The sequence below is a fragment of the Barbatula barbatula genome, assembly GCF_947034865.1.
Source record: "Barbatula barbatula genome assembly, chromosome: 14".
Lineage (NCBI taxonomy): Eukaryota > Metazoa > Chordata > Actinopteri > Cypriniformes > Nemacheilidae > Barbatula > Barbatula barbatula.
Genome location: NC_136777.1, coordinates 10007060 through 10032310, shown reverse-complemented (window position 1 = coordinate 10032310; position 25251 = coordinate 10007060). Strand labels below are relative to the sequence as shown.

General features: G+C 40.2%; 1 protein-coding gene across 2 annotated transcripts in view; it reads right to left on the bottom strand.

Annotated features, from left to right (window-relative positions):
- Positions 1-25251, bottom strand: part of adka (adenosine kinase a) — a 128303-nt gene that overhangs the window by 72220 nt on the left and 30832 nt on the right. The window lies entirely within an intron of this gene.

Genomic DNA, 25251 nt, shown 5'->3' with positions numbered 1-25251 from the left:
TCTTAGGACGCAGACAGACAGGAGAGCCGTGCAGAGGCATTGCTGTCACTGGCCGCAGACACATGAATAAATAAAAGCATTATAATGAAGACAACTCGCTGTCTGCCCATCAGAGCCTGCCCAGCCTGGCACCAAAGCTCCAGAGACCGAGAAAACAAATTAAAAAAATAAAAAGAGGGAGGGAGAGAGAGAGAGAGAACAAGGCATGGGAGGAAGAGAGCAGCCCATCACAGAGATTGACAATGATGAGACCTGTCTGCTTCTATTAAATCAATCATCTCTATAGGACTCAAGCCTCTTCTGTCGCAATAGCCTAACAAGACTGGGACTTCGCGATTTCTGTCATTCGTTTACTCTCACGTCCCCCCACAGAGCGAAACATCTGGTCAGTCTCTCTTATCTGCTTCATTTCATGCTCAGGTGCCTTTAGTGAGGTGTTGTGTGCCATTTCCCCCGTGCGCCCCTGCCAATGGTGTCATATTTGGACTGCTGTCTCTGACATTCTCTTTCACACCTCCCACCGCTGGGCTGTTTCCATGTGACATCCTCACCATAGCGACAGCCCCGGAGGAGGAAGAGAGAAGGCGACTGTGTGGGATGATCGGATGTGTTTGGGCCCGTCAGAGTCTTATCATTCTGCCCGGACTACGGATAGGTCACGCTTGATGAGTGCTTGACTAGTCATCTTAGAAGCATCTAGTCATATCACCAGTTTTGGTTTTAAAATATTTTAACAGTGATTGCATTTCTAAGGTCAGTCAAGTTAAAAATAAATGTTTTGCAGATCATATCTTGTATCGACGCCCCCTACGTGATGTGCCTGCTTTCAAGTGAACCCGAAACTAGTTTACTCATACAAGGCTTCCTCAAGACTGCTTAGTTGCTTTTTTTTCAATACATAGTTTTCACATCACCAGTACAGACAAACACAACTACACCTTTGGCAAGAACTCCACCGATCAGATCTCATCTTTTCCCTATCCACAGCCCAGGGAGCAACAAACACGCTGCCATGCTTCTCTGTAATCCCAGGCATTTCAGCACCATGTAATTTTCTCGGAGTGTAGGCAGAGAGAGATGGTGGGGGAAAGTGAGAGAGAGAAAAAACATGTCTCATTACATAAGCTGCTTGTGTGACTGCAGTGCCCACACTATCCCAATAAGTGGCAGTTTTAGAGCAATCTAATGTAACAATCAAGGGACAAACACAGGCACAGAGCTGCTGGGAAATGGGCAGGAACTCGGCGAGGTTGTGACAAACTGCATGCGTTCAAAGTCAGTGGATGGCATAAACGCCTTGTCGACTCGTGTAGGGTTGGGTATTGTTTAACTTTGATCATTTAGAATTTTGCTTATTAATATTTATTTTTATATAGCACATTTCAAGAACCCAGGGATGCTTAAATGTCTATTTATTGATTCAGATTCTTATGTAAATATATATAAGAGTTTGGTTCCAAAATGAGATAAATATATTTTTTTAAATTGTGCATTCAATGAATAATTCTGCAATCAAACTGCAGTTGGTTTGTTTTGATTTAAGCCATAATAACTAACACCATTAAAACATGATAACGTTATCAAAAACTTGTTTTTGTTTAAAAAAACAGAGTTCTCTCATTTTTTAACCAAACTCAGCATTTAAACATGGATGTACTCTTACAAAATACATAGTAAGTGTAGGAACCATGTTTTGTTTGATTATTTACCATTTGTATCACCATAGTTTAACAACAAGTAGCATAGTTAAACTGCAGTTACTTTAATGAAACTATGGTAAATGTGTGGCTGCTATGGTTCATTTTCATAAGGGCTTTTAATGGGAGCACAAGTTAACACATTTCTGAAAATGTGAACACAGGAATTGATGAGAGAAACTGACATTTAGATTTGATAAAGTATAAGATTGATTACTAATTTTAGTAATAATTTTAAAGGGGTTTTATAGATTACACTTATAATGGATGAACAGGCTTAAGTTAAAACAAACGCCTAATATTTCTATAAAAAATTCAAAAACAGCCATTCAATTTCACAAATTTCACAATTTCCATCTTCAAGCAGACCAAAGCAATACAGATTTCCTGTAGCTCAGTGGTAAGAGCATGGCGTTGACAATGCCACGGTCATGGGTTCGATCCCAGAGGATTGCACATACTTAAAAACAAATGTATTGGAATTATGCAATGTAAGTCGCCTTGGATAAAAGTGTCTGTCAAATATTTAAATGTAGGTTTTAACCAATCCCACAAACCCAAGTTTGACATCAAACAGACTCAAGTCTACACCAAATGTTTGATTGTGAAAATGCCATCAGTGCGGGGAGGGGAGAACGAGATGGTCTCTGTGGGAGCCTGTGAACGCCACTTCCCCTCTCGGCCAGGACGGCGGTCTTCAGCGTGACTGTACGGTGTCGTGTTTCAGACGAGGGCTCGGGAGAGAGAACGGTGTTCGTTTACCAGCGTCTTTGAACGTGCGGTACCACAGTGTAAACGACACCATCCGGTCTGACTCTCTCTCTATACCACACACACTCACAGAGAACCACCCGGTGCTATCTGCTGAGAGATCAGAGATTGGAGGCACCAACGGAGTCCCATTTCCCAGAGTAACCTTTCAGACGGTGCAGAACAGAACGCTTGCGCATCAAGGCCTCGCAGAGTTTATCTGACAAACATACTGGTTTTCGCTACCCCACTCGCTAAACATACAGTACAGGCCTCTGTTGTCGAGCGCCGAGGGGACCTGCTGAATTATTCATAGGACAAACAAGCCCGTGCGGCCGAGGTTGATGCACAATGATCAGTCACAATGGGCTCCTTCTATTGGGTGTCCTGCGAGTTGGCACTGTTGATGCGGTGTAGTTTGTGTGGCGTTCATGGGAAACTGGGCCAGACTCTCTCTCTCTCAATCTCTCGTTAATATGATGCAGAGCCTGTGAAACCCACTGGCCAATTTATGGCGAGAGTTTATCTGGTCGTAAAACGGTGCTTTGCGCTCCCCGGCGCGGTACAATGATGCAGGGGAGGTTAATCCTGTCTGTGGGGAGGAGGGGGAAGAAAGGAGAAAGAGTGTGAGAGCAAACTTCCCCCTGTCCAGATGGAGCTGCAGGTGAATTGGTTTTGCCCTGTACCTTGAGTGGACACTCGGCTTTGATCTCCAACACATGCCAGACGCCCATAGGGAAAAGATCAGTAGCATACTGGGACTTGGTGCTAGTAACAGAGCTGGGGGAGTGTGAGAAAGAGACGATGTGAGAAACGGAGAAGGGGGAGATGGGAATGTGTGCATGTCTTAATAGGTCAGCCAAAATGAAAACGTATGCACTTGCCGTCATCTTGCTGAATTTAGTATTTACAACATGTGAATAGCAATGAAATGATACACTACATAAAGTGTGACATCATGGCAGCTTTGTGTTCATCAAAAGATACAAATTCTGTCAACATTGATTAATCCTCATGTCATTCAATACCTGTAAAACACAAAAGAAGATATCTTGAGAAATGTCTCAGTGGTTTTGTGTCCATACAATGGATGTCAATGGGATCCAATGTTGATTGGTTACTGACATTCTTAAAAAAAATATGATCTTGGGTTCTCCAGAAGAAAGGAAATCATACAGGTTTAGAATGATATGTGGGTAAGTAAATATTAATATACAAACTTTACATTTTCGAAGACTATTACTTTAAAGGTCCACATTAAATACACATTGGACCTTTAAGAAAGAGTAAATAACAACTTGCAGGTCAATACACTGCAAAGAATAACAAAAGATAGTAGCCTATACACCTACTTTGTGAAAACCACAGGAAGTGCCAACTGAGCAGTGTAGTGCAATCTCGAAACCTTGAAATGACTAAAAAGAAACCAGTGTGACACACACCAAGTACTGACGTAAACAGTGTCAATGTGCTTTTTAAAAATATATTAACATTTGCGTGCACACATGCATTACAATACAGGGATCAGTGATACTGTAGAATTAGTAAAAGGGGGTTATTCCTTTCCTCCTCAAATACATTTTGGCATTATTCTTCCTTTATGAGCTCAACACGAAACACCTGTCGTGCATGCATGTCATGCACCACAATACATATACAAAACAATAAGTTAAAAGTCACTATGGTGACCAAACCCATAAGTAAACATACTTTCTTAGAACAGATTCTGTGTGATTTCGGTCTCTGCTGCATGCATGTGCCATGTTTATTAATGCGGTTACAAAAGACATGGTGCTCACTTACTCGGCAGTGCTCATGTGCATCAAAAAGCATGTTAACAAACGAATAATAAACTCCCATGAGAGGTTTCAAAAAAGGTGACTCAGGGCTTAAACGCCAAACACATTCATTGAGCTTCTGTTTGTTTTTCCCAAGCCTGTAGCTTGATCATGAAACCAGAAGAGCGGGAGGCACTCTAGGGCGATTCATGGCGTGTTAATAAACTGCCCCGTCTGAAGGCCTGTTCATTGCTCTGCTGCTTTGTGTTCTTTTTATCGGCACAAATTGACCCCCCCCTCGCCCTCCTCTGGGAAAGAAAGGGCCTTTCACCGACTGCGGGCAGCGCTTCATTCAATACGAGCTCTGGGATCAGAAGCATTGCTGGGTGACCTTTGACCTCCCAGTGCCGCAAGGGTTTGTACAGCAACAAAAGCAATTTTTACACCCCTCACAAGAACATGACAGGAAATTATCAATTTATCTAGAGAATGAAACCAAGCCAGGGAAAACGCATAATGAAAGCCCGAGCTAATTAATTCAGTCTCCTTAAATGCACGGATCGCAATCTTTCACGCCAAGATGATGATGAGTTCTGTAATTTCTTTTTTGTTCACCGCTGATACAAATGCACTAAATCAAGAGGGCCTTGGGTTTCTTTGAGCAGGTTGCTCTGCACCGGCACACAAATATAAAGAGAGGAAGCTTTTAACTTCTCAATGACCCAGACAAGGATGTGGTTCAATCCACAAGCAATCAGAGGAATACAAAAAAAACCTAAAGATCACAACAGCACCCTTCAGCAAAAAAACTGTCGAGAAACAACTAACAACACAAGATTATTCTCAGATAAATTTGTATGTTATGTATTTTTATTACACCGCTTCTTGAAAGCAATAAAGCACTTAAGACCGTGCTCTGCTGTGAATCTCTATCGTGCCAGTCAGCCGTGACAACATTTACAATAAAGTCCAAGATTTCTCCCTAAGAAAAGCGAGGTGTGCGTTTGTTGGGGGGTGTAGCATAACAATAACATGTTGAGTAGTTACAACATAAAGAAACAACTAGCGGCTGTATGTATGCAATTACACGTCTCTACTGTGAGCAACATAATCTTACCGCCTGCTCTTAACCCCCCCTCCCTGCAGACAGGCATGGAAACATCTGTGGGAGTTTAATGGAGAGCGGTAAGACTCATATCTGGCGGCCGAGATGATTGTTTGAGACATGAGCGAGCGTGGAGTGTCTGATTTACGAGACCGATAGCACTCCAGATTCCTCACACCACACCAGCAGAGCCGCCCGGTGCTCCAGCCCAACTCTTCTTCATTAATCTCCATAAATACTGGCCTGATAAATAAAACAGTCCCACGCCTGTGAAAAATAAAGGTGCCATTACTCGACCATAAAGCAAGCTGTCTCCATTGCCCCCCTTTAAGAGTGATGCTACGGACGGACCTTACGTATATCAGGATTAAACAGACTTAAAGCAGGTGGGCTCTGATTGTGGAGTTTACTTATAATAGTGCTTTCAAATCGACTAATCGTGATTAACGATCATATGTGTGTGCGTGGCATGTATATTTATATATACACTGTATATAATATACATATTTCAGAATTATGAGTAATTTATACAAATAATATAAGTAATATACATATATAATCATATAAATCATATTTAAATATCAATTTATGTATTTAAATAAATACTATAAATACAATACATAAATGTGAACATATTTATTATATGCATACGCATGTAAACATACATAACACAAACACATTATTTGGGAAAAGTTGAATCGACTTATTTTTGGATCGATTCATTATTATTTTGGAATAGATTCATTGTGATGAATCGACTGGACAGCACTAGAAAATAAATATTGAACCCCAGGATGAGCGTCACACGGTAAGAAAGACACAGATCTCCTCCTTTTTCAGCAGAATAAAACACCATTCCCTAGGCAAAAAGATTACATTTTAGTATAATTTGATAATGCTTTTATCTACCAACAAGAGTGTACTGCTGTTCGGTTGAACACATTTCACCATGTCCAAATTCACTCTGCAGAATTTAACACATTTTCACCTACAATCGGGACAGATAATGCATCTGCCCATTATGAAACACCGCTTTTCAAAACCAGGTTTTTTTACCGGCTTCACCACACAATACAATTTTAGTTCAAAGGCCACTGGAATGAATAAAAACAAAAATATTCACTTTACTGCAGCATTTAGAAGAGAAAAGCCTGCTCATACTCCATCACAGCGGAAATGTGACAATACGCAGGCTTTACAGTCAAGGCTGACCCGTTTTCATATATTCAATGGTTTGTAACTTCAGTTACTTTAGTGGTGAACCTCAACTTTCTGCATACTGAAGCAATCAAGACGCCCTCATTTCCTTCTCTTCTCAACAAAAGCTTCTCAGTGTAAAAGATCTTCATTGAGAAAGAGCCGCGATTTGGGCATTTCTCAGACAAAAACCCAATCCTTGCAGTGAAATCTTAGAACAATGTGATTTTATCTCCGCTAATGTGTTCTGATAGCTATGTAAACCTTGAAATGCTGCCAAAGCCTGTAATTAAGGATTGTGGTTCCTTCCAATGTTTTCTAGCCAATAGAAGGTTAAGCAAGGGTGCCGGGCCAGGAAATCATCGAGGGGTCTTGTGAACTATATATGCCTTTGGAACGGAGGGCAAGTGCTGTATGTTGTTATAGAATTCTTTGTTTCTTCCATAAATCGAATCAAGGTGATAAATCAAGGCCATTCTGACTAAGCTGACTGTAACTTTACTGTAACGCAACCCAAGGAGAGAAGCCAGGGCTGGGAACTAGGCCATTAGGTCCTCTCAATTCCCTGCTTTGGGTAGAGTTTCTCTAAGCATGTAGTTAACTGCGTTCAGGAAATGATTCCTCTCCAGACCATTAATGCGATATAGAATAATAGACACACTAAGGACCGTGGCAGATGTATTTCTGCGCCCATAAAGCCGTCTCTCAAAAGCCTTCTCCGCTTGCCAAATGCAACACCTCTTGCTCCAGCGCAGCGACGGAGCCTGTAAAGGTTGGCCCGCTACACGCGTTCCCAGACAAGGCCGGGGTCAACACTGGGGACTGTGCGCTACAGTTAAATCCATTTGAAAATGCAAAAATGTGAATTCTGCTTTATAATGGCTCCCGCAGGTCCCAGGGTTGCGGGCCAAAAGAAGCTTCCCCTAAGCCAAGAGCTGGATCCGATTTCAGCCCTTCCACCCCACCCAGCAAAGGAAAAAAGAGAGAGAAAAAGTAAGTCTCGAGAAAGAGAAGGACAGTAGAAGAGGGGAGACCCTGCACATTTAATGCACATTTCATTTCAGGACAGCTGTATGAAAACAATTCAATTATCCCATCGTCCTTTGGGCTTAACCTGATTTATCGAGCCGTGGCACCTGAGTTGCAAGATCATTTCAGGTCCTCTCTCACTTCCCAAAAAAGCTCCCATCCTCTCCTTCTGCAGACCCCTGGGTTCCTGTTAAAAACCTGAGCGAGAGATCCAGGAAGAGAGGGGCCAGGCCCTGACAGCCTTGCCTGAGATTACAGCGAGAAGGTCGTGTTTGAATGAAAAGCTCGTTTATCCGAGTTAACTCTGGCAAATTTACTTCTCCGCATCCAGCCCTTGTTAGCTTTGGCAAGTTAAGTAAAACACAGAAGTAGCCCTCTGCAAACAGCGACAAAGTTCTGCCTCTCTTTCCCTCTTCTTGTCTCATTTCTAAACTTTCGGGAGAAATAACACCAGACACCTGAAGCCGCTCGGTGTCCAACTTTAAACACTTGTGCATACAGGCAGACGCTTTTAAACACGGGTAACTGTAATTCTCCTTTTGTCTGCCTTTGATTCGTGGAAATCAATACACGGTTCTCACGAGCATTCAATTCAGCACATAAAAAATCAATTAGTCTTAAAACGTGTGTCTGATAAAGCATTTACACAATGACAATGCAGCATAACAAAAGGAGAAATTTAAAAAGGAGAAGTTTGATCATTTCTAAGGAGCAGCTATACTGAACGCTGCAGTGATAGCTGCATGAAGGTCACACTTTCAATTGCCCATTTAATGTACTGTAGTACAATGAAACGCACAGAATACAATTTATGCAGCTGAAAATTAAACCTATACTATTTTGATAAAGACAGTTTTAAGGAAAACACAACCAAGCACGGAATTATTAGATTTATTTAGAAAAACGCCATAAATATTTCAGCTTTGGCAATGCAAAACATTCTAACAATATTTTTAATAATGACCCCTTTTGTCACAAGAAATTTAAATTTTGCATAAACATTAAAAAAGCAGACCATCATAAAATATTCATCTGAACGGTCCTTGCTACACAGCACAGTTCCAACTGCCAATGAACAACACGGATTCAAAGATGCCACAAACAAACAAAGACCATTACTAGCATCTTGAATCCCCCTGCTGGGTGACTCTCCTACTCAATTAAAATCACTGTATCCTTTTCTTCAATGGCATTTCTTTTCCTTGTGTCCCCTTTTTAGCACACCGTACATTAGACACAAATCAAGGTCAGGATTAATTATAGACCTGAATCCCTTTAACTTTCATTTCCCAGTGAAAAGCATGACGTACTGTGTTTACCAGTACAGAGTCCTGATCTCTGCATGGCATCTGCCTCAGGGCACTGCCCAAAAACACTGACTCCTCTAAATCCCTGGCCGTGGTTTACAGAAGAATTAAGGTGAATAGCACTAATTTAAGCTATCATCATGGGGTCTCATTCATTAATACTGCTTAAGAAAAGCAGCGAGCAAATCTCTAATGATTTAATCTCCCTCGTGCTCTCACACACACCCTAGCTGGAGCGTATTTGTGTTAGGCTAATGTGCTAATGATTAGAGCCCACATTTCTACCTCCTGCAGTTCCTTAAAGAGCGGTACAGAAGAATAACAAACAGCTGCCCACCGCAGGAATCCACGTCTGCTCCACCGGCACCCATGACTGGCGTCCTCCAAAAATCACACAATCTACCTTATGAATAACACAGAGATCAACCATCTATTGAAGTTATTATTAAATTGCTTATATGAATAAGACTCTTGAAATATCTTAAATGGTAGACAAAGCTAATGGGCCTTTTAAATAAATAATAAAAATGTAATCATAAATTGTTATTTCTTCAATGAGATGCTATTATTGACTAAAGCGAGTGTGTTAGAATCACTTAAAACATTGCAAAGCAAGACATTTGGCAAGCAAACTCAGCTTTAGTAAACCATAAAAATAATAGAATTATGGGCCAACCTAAATGTTATTTTGGTTTCGTTTATATAGAGTAAAATGTACAACAGTGGTTACTGTTAATACTAAAGGCTTGAATACAAAGCAGCTGCTAAATTATTTTAAATCTGCATACGCATTGCCTGAAGTGGGCTGGAAAACTATGTTTTAAATCGTTTTTGTTTACTAGTTTTCCACAGTAACAGGAACTATTCTAACAAGTGCACATGCTATTAAAGTATAAATACATTTGAGTATTAGATTAAAGTATTAATAGAGGACTGACAATATTCAGCATAATGGATTTGATCTCTTTTCTGTATTGCATATTTATGTATCTACCATTGTGACTCTTAATTCTTAATGTTAGTACAGATATTTTTTATTTAGTTTATTCTGGTAGAAATGAATGAACTGCAATCTATCTACTTATAAACGAATGTTCACAGTAAATAAATAAAGTATTGTAAACTTAATTTTATATCAACAACTGTACTATCTTAAATAGTTTAAGTTCATATAACTAATTCTGAGTTACTTAATTCAAACAAGTTAATTCAACACGATTTGTTGACAATGATGTTCAGATCCCAGCATGGTTTGCATGAGACTGCAATAGGAGAGTACATTTTGAAATTTAAGTGTTATTTTATGCGTTTTTAATGTATAGATAGAATCAAGCCTTGTTAATGATGAATGTTCATTTATATTTGATATTTAGAAGAGTTGTATATTTGAGTTTTGAGGTTACCACTGTTCAGAAGATGCCTATGCTTAGGATGTGGGAGATACCAGAGCAGTCGTGTGTATTGATGTAGCTGAAATGTTTGGGTTGTCTTATGGTCTTTTATTTAGCTGTAAATGTTACAAATATATATATTTTTTATGTTTATATATAAAACCTTACTTAATGTTCAAAATGAAGAGGAATTAAGATGCATGAGTACAGAACACTCAAAACTTGATAGTTCTGCTTACTTAAAATTGCGAACATCATAACTCAAAGCATTTTGAGATTTTTCTCAACTTACTCGGGTTAACAGTGTCTCTCTATCTACCTACCAACATTTTGGTGAGAGAGAGAGAGAGAGAGAAAGGTAAATGACCCAACAAGCATGGCCTGAGACCCTGGGACCCTAACCAGCAACTAAAACAGAAACTCTTGTCGGAGGCAAAGCCGGTACAGAAGTAGCTCTGAACAGCAAAGGCAATACATCAAAACAACGAGACAACACAGTACCACCTGTTCAGAGTGCACGCTACCATTTCTCTTTCTTGCACGCTCTCTTTATAAAGACAAATATAGTTGCAATCGTAGCTTGTCATAAGGTGACCTGCTTCCTCAGCAGACCTCCTGCAGGTCTCAAGAGATGCTCTGGCACTGATCTCAGCACAGCTGCAGCGCACGATCTCTTCCGCCAATCAAACTACGACCTTCCTTTCTTTCTTTTCAAGAGCACCGAGTGCTCCTGTATTCGCACACAGTTACAGCTATGGCTATGTTAATTTTCATCTAATTTCTTTCCCCATTTCCCCCGTCCTGTCACTTAGACAAACAGAGGTCGTCAAATATCCCAGAAAGCACGGCGGGCTCTCCCTGTGCGGCGTGCTGATTTTTATGAATTATGGAGAGCGCTTTACAGCATACAGCCTTCACTTTAATTAGGTTTGAGTGTGGAGGGCTGTCTCTATGGGAAGCCTGGGAGAATCATGTAAGACAACTCCTCCTTAGTACAGTAATATCCCTGGGCATTCACGTCCAACCTAAACTCCTCACTCGGTTACCAACAACTACAAAACAGCGAACAATTCATTTTTCCAGCTGTTTTCTCACATTTCCAAAATTCATCTTGTGAAAAGTTTCGTACAAAGTAAAGATTAGTTTAGGCATGCGTTTCAGTAAGCGAAACCAATTAAAAGCACCATGTGATGAAGCCCAACTTCACAGATCAGTGATCTAAAGGCTAGCCGAACCCTGACCCAAGTAATGAGCAAATTAATCATGCACACGCCTTCATTAATAAAAACAAGCCGTGATTACAGACCAGCAAAAACAAGATGCGTTTCCGTCCTTGACTTCAGTTGACTCTAAACCTCATTCGCAACGTAAATTATCGTAATCCAAACGCTATGTTAATGAGTCCATAATGCGAGCAAGACAGGTAAACCAGCAAGACATTTGCTGTGTTTATAGGTCCAAACTAACAAGGCATGAATTTAACAGCACCGACTTTACTATAAACCGGCCTAGACAGACAAGCTGGGTGATTATATATTTTTAAAAAGCTAACAGTGGGGATTTAAACATCTAATTGGCAGTGGAAACTTAGTCTTTATTGCCTGGGATGATACCAATCAAAACAATGGCAGCACGGATCACTTCACCGGTTAATGGCAAGCAGGAGCAACATTTCTATAAAACTTGCAATTAACTTGACAGCTTGTGTTCCGAAGGAGCCTGAAGACTCCGCCGGCCATCTTGTTTGCCTCTGTGAGCAGTTGGAAAAATACATTTTTCAGTGTCATATAGAAATAATGTTATGATCTGGATAAAATGTCTTTCGAACTCTCTAATTCCTAAACAAACACTGAGAGCTGACGGAAGAATAAATTCACCACGGTCCAGTTAAGGGTCAGATGTTTCATTTAAGTTATATATTTTCCAGTTTTGAATAATAGTAAACTTATAAAAACTAACAACAACACAAAATGGTACTTTGGGAATTATGTGACTATAAATATTCCCAAATGAAACAAAACAGATTTATTTAAGCAGCTTTACAACACATTGCTCTCTTGAAATTTCATTGACCAGCGTCTTGAGGTATCAGTTACCATCTATGCAGCTTTTTCTTCATTATTTGATCATGAAGTCAACTTTTTATTTAATAAATAGTTTTTTAATAAAGCACTTCATATTTCCTCCCAATTATATTTATATTCTCCACACAATTTACACAATCAATAAATATCCAGAAATGCATTCCAAAAGATCATAAAGCTTTTAAAATCATGGAAAACGTTGATCAAGTAACCCTAAACTTTTAAACAATAGCATAGTCACAAAATATAACTTCATGGCTCAACACATTCCATAATTCTAAACGCCAAAGCACAACGTCAGAGTGTGACACCAATTCCCACGCAAGTGATCAGTTATGTGAGGAAAGCCCCGCATGTCAAAGCCGTAAATCGCTTTCCGCAGGTGTGGACAGTTATTCTTAGAGGTGTGAGGCATGTGACAACGGACAGAAGGACTGTGACAGCAGTACCAACTTTGGATGCTCATCTGAAGAATTACAACCACAGCTGGGTCCAAAATCCATCACAAACAACACAACATCACATGCTGTGAAGTGGTCACTCTCGACTCGCACTGAAATGCTGGCCAGGAGGTGCTTCACATCAGGGATTCTCATGTAGAATAAGATGTCTGAACGTTCCTGGGGCTACAAGATAATTTTTAAGAGGAAGGATGGATAGTCCAGCCATTGGTGCAACTGTTAACATGGATACCCATGGAGGCACACATTTTCAAAAAATAATAATCTAAATTATTATACATTTGCAAAAGGAGTAGACTTTCTAGACAGGCACAAAGATTTATAAAATATTTAATTAAATATTGTTGGTTTAAGCAATTAAATGAGTATTGCTTTATAATCACAGCAAACTGTGTTGACAAATATAATTAAATATTTTTAACAGAATACTAACAACCAAATAAACTGTATTATACAATTCCTAGGGAAATACATGAAGCACATTATGAAACTAGTAATCCAACTGTTTTTGTCATTTTTCCTAAACCAGAACCTTGTATATAGTTTGTTTGTGAAGCATGTCATCGCTTCACTGAAAAAAAAAGTGCCATCTATACCACTCAAACGTGAATCTAGAGACCTTATCCTATCACAGGGAACATTGCATGACTTGCTTAAAACTTCCAAATAAATCTATAAATTAGATCCTCAGTTGTCATACTGGCTAAGTTTTAAGTGCCTATGATGGATATGTCTTGCATATTTTGAGAATAGATTAAAATTGTTAACAGAACAGAACTTTATTAAAAAATAATTTGATTTCAGTATAAAACACTGGTATTGGTTCTGATTAAGAATGTTCTCCATTTGTAACCCCAACAATCAGACATTTACAAGTAAATAAAGTACAGGCGGAGTAATTTACATAAAAAAAGAAAAGCAGGACAAAAAAAGTACAGATATGCGATTTGTTTGGGCACACTTAATGACAAGCAGAAACTGATCTGTAACAATGCAGCAGTAAATTGCCGCCCGCAGCCAGTTCTTTTACAGAGAATATTATGGCGATTAAAAACAGACTGAAAACGCATCCATGGTGGTCTTCTCAATAACATGGAGACATCGCAACTCTTGCCAGCTTTGCTCTTGGCCTGCTTCTAATTTCGCTGTATGAACAGCACATTTCTGGACAGGCGAAATTCATTGTGTCTTTTTGGTGGGGAGGAACATTCTCCTGTCATCTCTTAAAAACTCTCTTTCATAGACTTTTTAAAAACTTTATCTAGCGCTCAACTGTCTGAAGTTGACAGAGTTTGAATAAACAACCCAAAACTTGCTTGTAATCATTTCTGGATTTTCAAGTTGAAATAGGATTGGGTTTCTATTGTTATGTTCATAGGAATATTGTGGGAGGCAGCCCAACTTAAGCTTTAACAAACCTCATCCATCACGGTAGTTAACAAACCGCAATGCACATCACAATTTATAGACAAAAGATGTGAATCAGCCCATTTAACGGTCTAAAATGATACGTTTGTACAAGTTGGATTATTTAACCTAGCCGGCAAGGTTAACATCTCCCTTTTCTTCGGGGGCGACAAAACAATTCTAATGCCACGAAAGGTTGAACGAAAAGGTTGGTCTGACATTTTGACCATGACCTGGCATGAGATTGAAGAACTTTTCAAAGAGGGTCCTATAACTCAGATGCGTGTCTTCAAAGATCTCAGAGGCAACAGATACAATCAAACTCCAACAATTTAGGACTCAATAGCATTCCTGGACATCTTAACGACCAAAATATTCATGACTTTGCTCCGTGTGAAAGAACAGAGAGAACATTTTTCAGATCACGACTTCAGAACCGAAAAACAAAATGTTCTGGCTGGCTGAAGAGAGGAAAGATTTCGATTCCATGCCATTTGGCAGACTTTTCTGGTTTAGTGTCATTCTTTAAGCGCTACGATTGAAAAGCCCAAGTGTAGTACGGCAGGCTGCATCTCTGCAGGGAGCTCCAGCGAGAATGCAATGGTAAGGAGCAGACTGTTAGTATCTTTTCTGTCACCTGCTGTGTGTCACCAGGCTCCTGTCATTTCCCCCCATTCATTTTTCACAGTCACTCAACACTCAGACTCTCCATCTCCCATATACACTCCTGCAATACTGTCATTTCGGGAAGTGAAACAGAACGAGGAAAAGACTGGTACTGACACCACCAGATACAAGGATGTGTTCGTCATATAAAATTTATATAACCAGTTTTTTCTGCTTTGCTCCAGCTGTCAGAAAGTGCTGGGGTTTGTGCGTTTCTTTAATTTAGAAATCTCTTTCCATTTTAATTGTTGTGTGCCAGACGGATGTGCATTTGACACCGACAGGAGTTTAAGGAAGACGTATCTGCACAACTACAAATGATATTCCGCAAAATAAAGAAAAATATAATATACCATTTTTAAATTGTCAATTATGAACAACACCATATATATATATATATATTCAGTCTTGGAGCCACCAGTTTGAGAACCACTGAGATATTGCATTTACTAATGTTAACAATATTGTATAGGTTACAGAAATTGTTTAAAATGAAAATTCTGTCATCATTTACTTAACCTGTTATAATTTAAATTTTATATGACTTTATTTCTTCCACAGAACACAAAAGAATATATTTCTAAGAATGTTGTTAACTGGCTCCCATTCACTTGCATTGGTTTTGTGTACAAACAACTTAAGTGAATGGGGACCAGTGTTGTTCGTTTGCCAGCTTTCTTCAAAATATCTTCGGAAGGCAGAAAGTCTTACAAGTTTGAAGTGACAAAAGGGTAAGTACATGAAAGAATTTTCATTTTGGGTGAACTATCACTTTAAGTCCTCCAATTAAAGGATTGATTGTAAATCCTGTGCCATCACAAAAATCTCTCTCTTTGTTTGACCAAGGTTGGCAATCAATGACGTAAATATAGGATGTCACTATCCATTAAAGTTAAGATGAGATGACACTAACCCACACCTCTTTCTGATCAGAACTGTTTGAGAACACATTGAGATGAGCATGCAGGTAAAAGAGAGCGAGACAGAGACCGCCTGGGGGATAAAGTAAGATGACCCTAAAAGATGACTTTCCATGTAATTGCTGTTCTGTCGTCTGGTCACATCTGTCATTGATTTTTATCTGGAGCCTTCTTCAGGACTGCATTAAGAGCCTAGCAGAGCAAATATAAACAGAAGAGAGAAGTGAGGCTGAGTGGGAAAGCACCCAAGCTTAAAAGGCCACATCATCTTTCATGTAGTCCAGCTAGCCTTTGCGCTACTGCCCGAGATCTTTCGCACGACTTAAAGGGCTTTCGGCTGGATCTGGAAGGTGCTATTTTTCCTTCCCGGTACAGTTGCACAGAACAGAAGTGCAATTATGGGCCTGACACATAAAGCGTTTTTTTTTACCCATAATGATGCTAAAAGGGAAAATATAAGTGTCTTTAAAGACATTCAGACATTCAAGAAAGAACGCCGGTGTTGTGCTCCGTTACGGACAAATAAACTAAAAGGAAATGACTTATTTCCTGGACCGGGTCCTGAGTTAGAAAGAAGGGAAAAACACAAGACTGATAATAGGATTTGCCGAGAGAGAAACACTTAAGCGGGAGCTGCCTGTTCTATATCAGGAGCCGGCGCGGATGCCAAATGAACAGCTTTGTTAGTGCTCCAGTTATGAGACGGACCCAGGGCCCGGCGTGTTTAGTGCCATGCCGTGTCATGAATACTGAACGTCCAGCTACAAAGCGTCTTATCTTCCAGGACAGGACCAGACTGTACTCTCAGTAAGCTTTCTTCTCAGAAAGATCTGTAGCAATTTAGCCCATTGGCCAAGCAAGCCGATGACTAATGGTACCCAAAATAAACATGGTCAAAAAGTGCACAGAGTTTGTTTGCGTGTGTGCGAGAATCGAGAAGATGGTTCGAATTTCACCCCCGGGTCCCGTAAATACTCGGTTTGCGCCAGCGTGTCTCATTCGATCTAAATTCAAATTGTTCAGACGCTCGTGACACAAATGAAGCTCCGATGCCTCCCTGGAGAACGTATGTTAATCAAACAAGCATTTCTGCATACTTACGAGGGACAGTGTGCGCTGAAACTACCGCCAGCTCTACGGGAGTAAATTAAGCCGTGTGGAAATCCATACAGCCCACAGCTTGTGAACTATATCCCGCATATTATCGGCGGGTTAGTCGAGACATTGATTTTATATGGAGAAGCATGATATGGAGTTGATTCTGTAACCACAGACCGAACCGCAGTTTTAGTACTGAATGAAGGAGTGCTTTAATTAAGACCTGAAAAGGCTGCAGTCAATTTAATTCGGCGAGCGGTGAGAATTACAACCACACCACTAGTAAAACCGTTGACTACATACAGCGTGTAGAGGAAAAACAGGATCCGGTTCAAAAGAAAAGCCAATTGGATTTTGTTAATAAGTATGTCATTTGAACACTAAGATCTCCTTGTGGAATATCTCTCTCAACACATCATTTAAATGTGCAGTGTATCAGGTAGCACTATCTTCATCGACTTAGTCATATATTCTTTTACTATAATAGTCCAGGGTGCCCGCATAACAACAATAATATTCTCCAAATATATTTTTGGTTTAATAATTTAAAGGGATAGGTCACCCAGGAAACGCAAATTCTGTCACAAATGACTCGAACTCAAGTTCCAAGCCTGTATAAATGTCTTTGTTCTGTTGTACACAAAGAAAGATATTTAGAAGAATGTTAGCAACTGAGGTAGTTAAAAAAACGGTAGTCAAAGGCACCCCAGAACTGTTTGTTTTCCTAAATTCTTCAAATGATCATAATATTGGTGTTTAACAGAACAAAAAAATATTTGTATTTATTATTGTACAATAATCTATGGTAGTCAATGGTGCCCCAGAAATCTCAGTTGCTAACATATATATGTTTGGTTGAACACCGTGAAAGATATTTAAATTAATGTATACAATTTTGGAACAATTTGAGGATTGGTAATTCATGATTACTCAATTTTTCTTTTTGGGTGGACCATCCCTTTAAACCCTGAAGACTGCACTTGTTTATAATCTTTTATAAAAAGTTAAATAGTTTTTAAAAAACTACATTTGCCTCACAAACAACAGTAATGTCCATAAAACAAGGAAGAGATTACAAATACTGTTTATCATCACTTTGTAATGCATTAGTGAGACAAATGCAAAATGCAGTTTCTCACAAACAAAACGTATGCTTTCCATTAGTGCCCAGACCACACGGTTACAAAAGGTCAACCGCGTTTCTCTCCACACGTTTTTATTTTGTTTGTGTGCGTGCGTATGCAAATGCTCACGCACGGTGTGGCTTTGTTAGCATGAGTGAGAAAAGGTCTATTCTAGCATATCCCACATGCCTCATTGCCTCCTCCTACAGTCTGAGCCCCTTCTTTAGTGTGATAGTGAAATGAACAAAAGACAAGAGTCTATTTATATCTCTCCCCACTGAGCCCTTCTTGGCGGTTGCCTGCAGTTAATCATTATTCATAATGCGGGGGAAGCGTCACCTTCACTATGTCACGTAACAGTATGTGCTGGAAGGATCTAAGAGTTCTGTGTTCATCACCATTTGTCACATCTGAACGCCTGCATCTATAAATACGCGCAGCGTCTATGTGTGTGCGCCCCTCGCTTTGACCTTTCCACAACGTCCCCGGGCTTGACTCATCTCTGCTGCGTTTGTAACGACACCATGCTATACTGTGTATCATAAATGTCACACAATTACACTCGGAAGAGAATAAGGAAGCGTTCATTATGTTATACAGGATCTTGCGCTGCCGTCCATTAAAAATCAGGTATTCTTATGTGACATCTTGATGGAGGCCTCAAAAATGACGTAAGAGGAACCAAAACACCACAGCTACCGCTAGCTCTGCAGTTGTTTGATGATCAACAGAGGCGTTGCATAGCAACCAAGCCGCAGAGAATAAACAAATGCTAGCACTGCATACCGTTGTTCTGAAAAGGTATAGTATATATATATATATAGTGCGAGTGGTGTTACGTTGAAAATACCCAAAAAGGTGCAGTTAAAAAGGTACCCGGGTGATGTAAATAGTCAACCGAAATTATGAAATGTTGTTTGCAGGACTGCTGTTTTGATAATGTAGAGGAAGAGAGGCTGGACTATCAGACACTGTGTGAGCAGGGCTACAGACCAAAAAATATATTAAGGAGCCATTTGCTCCTATAGAGGAAATACGTTTTTTAAGAGCCACATTACAGGAACGTACATCTTTCCTCTCATAGGTTTTTTCAGGTTGTTTTCCCTCATAAGCAAGGCAGACTTTTCATGTTAATTCTACATTTACATTTAGTCATTTAGCAGACGCGTTTATCCAAATACAAGAGCAATAATATGATAGGTGCTAATACAAGGTTGCTAGTTTCAACCAAAGCTAGACCACTAGCTGTTGAGAGAAAGAGAGAGGGTTGGTATTTCATTTGTCTGTCAAGTTTTCACAGAAGAGATGTGTTTTAAGTAGTTTTCTGAAGGTTGTGAGAGATGTGGTTGACCGGACCGCGTTAGGAAGAATGTTCCACCAGGAAGGAGTTGTGAAGGATTCTGCACTAAAATTTGGGGCAAATCTGCAGACTTCCACAGAAAAGTATTCAATGTTTTTATCGGTAGACTACACTGGATTTTTTTATAATTAAATGTACAAACTGAATTTCATTATCAAGCATCATGTTATACATTCAACATTTTCTCTCGTCTGGTAAATGGCTTATACTTCCGGTTAGTGTAAATTCATCAAACGTTCATTTTAATCATAGATATAAATAATGGCTCGCACCGTTCCAATATGGCAGACGACCAACGTATAGCGGCCCATTGAAACAGATGCTAAAGCGTAAATAGTGTTTTATGTATAGCATGTAATTCGGGACACAGGGTCATATGGTGTGGTGGAAAAATATGACAAACAAATGGTTAATAATACATTATTTTATATTATTAGCATTTAGAAAATAGATTTATCTTCATTGTTAGTGAATATAATCACTATCTATAGTAATGCAAATTTTTGCTGGGTAATACCATAGGACACATGAGTGAATTATTTGTCAACTACCCATTTCTAGTTAAGCTGTGGTAATACAAATGGAAATTATTTCACAAAAAACATCAGGTTTTACTTTCATTAAAAACATGGATCATTTTCCAAATTGTCTTTTGGAAGTTTTCTAAAGACGTTTTACATTTTGTTTTATGTAACATGATTCAATTATTGGCAAGTACAATGACTTAATAAGTCTATGTTGAATATTGATGTGCTCTAGGTACATGTCTGTGTGACATCATATACCAGCTGCACATTTTCCAGACTTTCCAGATGCCTCCACAAAATTCCACAATAGTTGGAAGTCCGACTTCACGTGGCATTCACCAGGGAAATTCCAACTTTCTGAGTTGAACACACTATAGACCACTTCGGAAGATGTAAACACTGAACTAGCAGCACCTCTGCATATTTTCTATCTAACATATATAAAGAAATCTTAAAGATATTCGTTTAGCATTTTTATGTCGTCATAAATGTTCTGTTTGTTGCGTCATGTTCAAACGCTTGTTTCTTTGCTGAAAAACTCAAACTGGAAGTTCTTCTGGACCTGCGTTGTTTACGTCGTCCGAAGTGGTCTGTAGCATTTCTCCAAAGTCATGTCAAGTGCTGTCCTAATCTCCTAAATCTATGTCACGGCTGCAACAAAACCTCCTCTTTCACCATCGAAACACCACAACGCAACTTGTTTTGCATGCCTAACTGCATGGCCTGTGGCAATCTATTTAAAAAAAGCGATAAGCAGTGATCCTGCACGAACCGCATGTATGTTTTATGTGTATGCAAGTGCGCTACCTGTATTGAGTGTTAGACAAGATAAAGCCTTTTCTCTAAAGAAATTGAAACCGTCCTGTATAGATTTATACATAAACAACCCGCGTGTGAGAAGAGTGTAGCAACGGTGTATCACCTTCTCTTTCATCTTATGAGGTTCAGAGATAAGACAAAAGCACACTGATAAACAAGGGCGCTCGGAGTGAATTCCGAGCGCCCGCTGGGAGACCTCTAGACTGATCAAACTAAAGATTAAAGCTGTTGTGATCTACTCAGTTTTCCGGTTCCCTACGAGTCACAAGCCGTGAAATATTACCTCAGACACAGAATCACAGACAGGCCAGGCCAGTCAAGGGCCCACGTCCCTATCGTTTCGAGTAAATAAGTGGAATAAAGTGACAGGGAACGAAAGGTGTGATTTAACAAGAATCCTGTTAAAGTGTACCGCCAGCGTTTGGGCGTAACCCATAATAGTTCTGGCCCCCGATACACACGTCTCTTCCTGCACAGGACGGAAGCGCCTGCCACTCTGCTGCTCTTCAGGAATGCAGAGGTGCAGACGGAGGCAAAGGTGACTCAGTTTCTTCGTTCTTTGTCCGGGCGCTTAATTGTCTGTGACCCTTCATCAACTCAGGAAGGAAATAAACTGTTCTTGGCGGCCCAGTTGTCCGAGAAGCTGCCGCTTTTGAATGTTAACATTCAATTAACCTCCTGTCGAGAAACGGAGGAGCATGCTTAATGATGAGGCTGTTTTTCAGCTTCTCGCTGCATTGCACATCATCTCCAGTACCTGCAGGTATTTAGCAATCATTAATCAAGACAAGCTCACTCTGACTTTCATTAAACATGCGCTCTCTTGAAGATTTCACACTCGCACATATCTCAATCTGCATCATGCAAATGTGAATGTACAGTCAGGTATTGAGATACTCGCATTTTTCATTCTCCCTCTCTTGCGAATATCGGACACAGATGTTGTGGTCATTTACCGTGGAGAGTTTAGCGTTCCCTGGTATGTGTCTTGTTAATCTCACGAGTCTTCAGAGCTTTCAAACTTTCCTTTCTTCTCCGTCGAAATTTCCCTTTCTTCCCCCTGCCAAGTTTGATATACATAACATTTGCCATTTTCCTCCTCTTCCACCAACGACACAAACTATATAAACGAAAAATGGACAGGGGTTTTTTCCTTTTCAAAAGAAAACAAAAAACCAAGAGTGAAGTCAAACATGAGGTCATGGAACGTTTTGTCTTCTAGCCTGATGTCTGGTTATAGGCACCAACTTTTCCCCAATTTAAGTTTCCGTGCAAAAATATGAACTGGGAAAGGCCTTTGTGTGCTGAAGAGAGCGTTGTGATTTTCTTCATAAAGGAGTTCCAGCTACAGAGTGCACATGTGTTTCTAATAAAACAGGCCAGTTCGCGTCCAAGGTTGGGCCCCTTCACCACTTTGAAAAAGAATCTGCCAAGGCACCACGGGCCAGCGACAAATGGAAAAAAGGAGAAACCAAGAAGCTGAGAAAAGAAAGGGTGCAAAAGTGAAGATATCCTCATGTGCATTCAGAAATCAAACGTCCTATTTCGTTTTCTTTGTGATTTCCATAAAATCTCTAAAATGGGACAAATACATATGATGTTACAGACTAACCTCAAAAAAATAAAACAATCACCCTCATTAAAGCCATATCATACCATGCACATCATGCCATGTGTATAAAAGTGACAAGCTGTAGGCCTACAGAGCTATGAAAGATTAAGTTAACCTCCCGATGGAGGCAGCACCTAACAACTGCTCTCTCGGTTGGTAAGCGTCAGCCTCTTCCCTTCTCAAACCCTTGCTCAAGGGGCCACACCGGGGGCGCACATGTAATAGAGCCGGGTCTTGGATCACAGTGCAGAGGAATGCTTGGGGAACATTGTATATACAGTGGAAGAGAGTGTGATTCTCTATCCTGCTTTGATGTCGGCAGCCTGTAGTGTGGTGCTGGGAACGTTCTCTTTGCACGGCTATATAAAGAGAATACCAGATCGTTACTTGCAGGTGAAAGTCTTCATCTATGAAGGTCCTGTGGGGCATAGCGGTGTCTGTCAGAATAACGCTATGTCTCCTGCACAAATTTACCAATTCAGACACATCAAAGAACCATCCGAAGAGGCTCGTCGCTAAACCATTAAAAGATTTATATTGCCATCCTACACCTTTAGAAGTCTGGGGAATGAACGTTGTAACCGCATGAAATGACTAAAAGGAATAGTTCACCCAAAAACGTTCTGTCAGTATTTATTTACCCTCGTGTAATTGTTCCAAATCTGTTTTCTGTGGATCAAAAATGTGATATTTAATTGAGTGTTATACTGTAGTACTGAAGCTGTACGATAAGTCTCTGTGTGAAGAGCGAAGCTGAGATTAAAGGGATAGTTCAACTAAAAATAAAAATGTCATTTATTCAACCTGGTCATTCAAAAGCCTATATACTGTATGACTCCGTCATCTGTGAAACATCCATGAAGATATTTTGAGAAAGTTTACCCAGAAATTAAAGACAACGTACATTTTTGGAGCTGTTGATTCCAGAACTTCTGACAGTGGTTCACTGAACTTGAGCAAAGTCTGATTCATGAACGAATCGGTCAGATTCATTAAATTGTATGGTCTGTGTTTGTTGTATTCTGTGTGATTTGTAAACCAGATCATCCGGTTAATTGAAAAGAACAAGCTCAAACAAACAATTCATTCACCGTTCTGGTTCTCAAGTTCAACTCACTGACTCAGTGATCCGCTCGCAGTGGTTCTCATGTTAACAGCTCACTGAAGGGGAAGATTATTAGTACATAAAAGTTTAAAATGCAGTCGGTTGGTCACACAAGCCTATCGTATGGTGAACAAGTTGTAGGGACTAATTTTGGTCGCACACCGGTTGAGGTGTAAATAGCGGTTTTTAAAAATAGAACACGTTATTTGCTATGAGTATGCACATGAACATACCATAACTCGGTGGCAGTTTAACATTAAGATTTTGAGGAAAATATAATGTTATATAATGTAAATACAAACTTCGCCCTTGGTTGCGAGATACATTGAAAGAATGGAAAAACACAGAAAAGAATACAGAAAAGGCCTTCATAGATTACTTGATTCTACCATATAAATAAAAGGTACAACAATAACACAATAACCATACTAGTCATTGATTTAAGGTTCAAAAGCTATTGTATGACACTGTGCTGCAAAGAAGAAATAACAACAAAGACTTTCAATTGTGAACTATTCCTTTAACATGCGTTTTTCAGTGTGTCTTTCTCCGGAGTGACCGATGCTGTGGAATAACAAATCAAGAGGAAAAAAATGTCGATCAGTTTGATTTTATGGTCTCATGGGGAGCAGGGGAGAAGAAAGAAAAGGTGATGCAGAGAGAGCAAGATAGCCCTGCCTCTCTAATGGCTGGTCTTGTGTAAACGGTCAGGTAAATCTTGGTCAGGTAGTGAGAGCGGAACATGCTCCCTCCCACGTCTACCCAGCAGCGCCTGAGGCTGAGAGCAGCTTCCGACTGGAGCACCTCATCTCCACATGTGCGCTTTGATGTGCGATCACAAGGCAGCCCATGTCATTGCGTTTGAAAGCTCTCGTTTTCCGCGACACCGACACACAGGTTGCGTTGCTCCTGGCGTTCCAGGTGTTGCCATGTGTTAATCTCAGAGGCTTGGTTCCGCATCAAGCCTCCCTTCTCGCATGGGCCGGCTTTGAAGAGCTGTCTGATCAAACCGGTGCTTAACAACCCACACATCACTGGCAGCCTTGTAACAAGCTCTGCTTCAAAATGGGCACAACTTTTACCTCCCCGACTCGTTTATCAGCGGCAGCAGGTGAAGAGCTGGCAGAGGGGGCTGACATCCTCGCAAGGACGGTTGCAACAAATCCCGTTAAGCAAATAAATGTTGGGAAGCGGCCAGAGAAAAGGACCTAAATGAAGACTCATTTCTGTACGTCCTTTCAGGCTGCGTTCGGGTCATAACAAATGCAGCAGACAACGGTAATGGCAGTCAGACGGTAAAGTAATGAAATTACATTTGCTTTCGCTGGCAGATACCCAAATGATTATCCACAGTCTTACCTCATCACACACAGAGGTCTGTATTTCACAGTGATAGATGCCGTGCGCATAAAAGGCTTCGCGGCCTAATGCATCGGCAGATTTGGATGCCGTGCATCATCTGGAGATAATCGGAAAATTCCACACGTCTTTTCAGATGATTTATATCAAAATAACTCCCATTCCCGAGGTCTTAAAAGCATCAATGTCCTCAACCACCTACTAAAGTACACAAGAACCAGAAGACAGCGGTGCTGAATTCAGGTCATTTGCGTCACAAAAATCAATCTGTAGTTGAGCCCTGAGGGTAACAGGGCCGTTTGAACAGATTTCTCTGCTGTGACAGCACCCGACTGGACCATCAGGGACGAAAGAACATCTCTTCTATTGTTACCCTTAAACAACATCACACAAATAAATTTCCCACTTGTGAAGCCTGGCGTCCTGAGAAAACTAGGAACTCTAAGAATGGAAAA